This window comes from Nannospalax galili, unplaced genomic scaffold (genome assembly GCF_000622305.1).
Source record: "Nannospalax galili isolate Female #2095 unplaced genomic scaffold, S.galili_v1.0 scaffold1275, whole genome shotgun sequence".
NCBI classification, from domain to species: domain Eukaryota; kingdom Metazoa; phylum Chordata; class Mammalia; order Rodentia; family Spalacidae; genus Nannospalax; species Nannospalax galili.
The window spans coordinates 236687-239249 of NW_008335578.1; the positions used below are offsets into that span (position 1 = coordinate 236687).

The 2563-nt window shown below is 52.8% G+C and overlaps 1 protein-coding gene across 1 annotated transcript in view; it reads right to left on the bottom strand.

Annotated features, from left to right (window-relative positions):
- Positions 1-1886, bottom strand: part of Slc1a6 (solute carrier family 1 member 6) — a 29731-nt gene extending 27845 nt beyond the window's left edge. Inside the window, exon 1 of the mRNA XM_008830439.1 lies at positions 1715-1886. The gene's annotated coding sequence lies outside the window, so the exon portion shown is untranslated. The remainder of the gene's footprint in view (positions 1-1714) is intronic.
- Positions 1887-2563: the final 677 nt, after the last annotated feature.

Here is a 2563-nt window from a genome sequence, read left to right on the forward strand (position 1 = left end):
TAAAAGTTGTTAAAGTAAGCCAGTTTTTTAAAGATGCAGATAACCTCTCAGCACTTTGTATTGAATAGTCCATCTTCCCACAGCATTCTGCATGAAAATCTTAAATCATCCTTTGGTTCACTATTTTCCACTAGAAGTGACAACTGCCAGACGTTCTGCCACACAACAGTCCCTTTTCTGAAGCCTCACTCCCTGTGGGCTGAATGTTATAATATGCTGTAATGGCAGTGTCATTGTCCAGGAACTAAAGTTTGTGTTTGCAGCAGTCATTACCACTCTATAAAATGATACTGTAGACGCACGGTTACCCCAGAGGTTTTCTCACCTGTCTCTGCTCTCAAAATCACTATTTACTCTGTACAAGTTCAGGTGAAAACAGCCAGTATTTGTCTTTCTGTGCCCACCTTATAAAAATAACAATCATTTGTTTGTAAAAATGCTATAATAAAACAGTTCTTTGCATGCTTGAAGAAATTTTAAATTTAAGTTTATAAAACAACATTAATCATTTAAAACACTTGATTTAAAATGGTTTTCTAAGGACCTTTGACCTCCACCTGGGCCTTCCTGGTCTTTCTTGGGCCCCCAGGGGATTCCCCACTCTCCCTGAGCTCTATCTTTGCCAGTTTCTTCCAGATCTAGACCCTCTCTTGGCCCCTATTAAGCTTCCTGCTCAGGAAATCACCTTTCCAGGATCCCCAGTCTCTGCAGGGTAAAGGATTCAAGGATGTGTCTTCATCCTTGTCTCCCCAGTTCTCAGATGTGGTGAGATGTACCAGCACACCTTGGAGCTAAGAGAAAGAAAGGAAGGCCCTGTGGACCCTAAAGCTCAAGTACACATACAACCTTTGAAACCAAGAGCTCTTTAAAAAGGAAGATCTTAAGCCAGGTATGGTAGCACACGCCTTTAATCCCAGCACTTGTGAGGCAGAGGCAGGTGGTTCTCTGTGAGATCAAGACCAGCTTGTTCCACATAGCGTGTTCTACAACAACTGGGGCTACAGGGAGACCCTGTCTCAAAAAAAGAAATCTTTACTCACTATCCAGGTACCCAGGTACTAGCTAAAGCAAGGCTGGAAAACAACTATGAAATCCCCCAACAGACCTCAGGGGCCAGAGTGTACATTGATCATCCACTGGCTAAAGATGTGGAACGGGGTAACTCTGCAAAACAAAGTCCTGGGACAGAAGGCTCATCCAAACAAAAAAAGATTTCTGTGCACAAACTCTTCAAACAGTCACACACCCCTCCAGAAATGCAAGTCCGTGTGTGCAGCACCAGGTACACAATTCTTACACACACATTTGCTGCATTCATATATACCACCAGACATATTCATATATACCACCCACACACTCTCAGTCACATTTACCTTCACTGCAATGGTGACCTGTCTTAACCACAATAGGCTTGTCTAGAGTTATGAACCTCTGACAGAATAAAGAGCCAAGGCTATAGGAAATAGCCAAGCCATCAGGTCCAAAGATGGAAACACACCTGTAAGTTGAGGTCATCGGATGGAGAAACCCGGGGGTTGGTCACTGGGGCGGCAGGTAACTAACTCACCGGGGTGATCTGGAGCACAGCAATTTCAGCACCCCTGAAGGGGCAGGGGGAAGTTGACAAGGGAATGGAAAAGTGGAGACCTGGGCACACGCCCCCGACCCTGGGATCCCGGCCCAGCCCCGCGCGCGGCCAAGTGTCCACACTCACCAGCGTCCGGGAGGCGGGGCTGTCTTCCCGCCTCGCCCTGGGCACTGCGCCCGGATACCGGAGCCGGAGCCGGCGAAGCGCCCGGCCGAGGGCCACGGGGACCCGCCGGGGACCGGCGCAGCGTTTGCGTTGGGAACCAGACGACCAAGGCACCTGCGCCAAGCTGTGCAGCGGGCGGGATGCGGGCTGGTGGTGCGCTCACGTGGGAGCGGGGGGCGCGGGCCGGGGCGGGACCCCCTCGGGGATGTCCCCCTGCCGCAGCCGCGCGGGAGCGGGGGGACGCCGGGCGGGCGGGGTGACCGGCCTCTCCCGCGCAGCCTCCGCCCCTGCGCCGAGCCTCGCCTCCGAGCACGCCCCTTTCCCCTCCAGAGGCCCGTGAGGCCCCGAGGGACTCGCCGGGATCGAGCGCTATCACCGCGGGGCCGGCGCACACATCCTCGGTGTGAGCTTGGAGAAGGCGCGAGCGTCTGGTGACACGAGTCCCCGCGTGGCTCGCTGGTCAGCTCCTCCCTCGGGATGCCCCTCCTGACTGCTGTGTGCCTTGGGGCCCCGCCGCTCTCCCTCTCTGTGCCAGGCCTCCTGCCTGATCGAGGGAGGTGACTCGCCTGACCCCGGAGAGAATTACAGCTGAGCACACTTGAGCACGCGTGAGCGTGGAAGTGCTCTCTTCAGCGTGAGGCACTGTGCAAACGGGAGCCTTTCATAATTGCTGTTAAAGTTGTAATTAATAGTTCTCTTTGCTGTCTGAAAGGTACACAGGGTAATGTGGAGCTGTGTTTCCTCTCAGGTGACACTGACTTGGTTGCTTCCAGCACATTAATTCTGAAAGAACTCAGCACGGAACCCAGC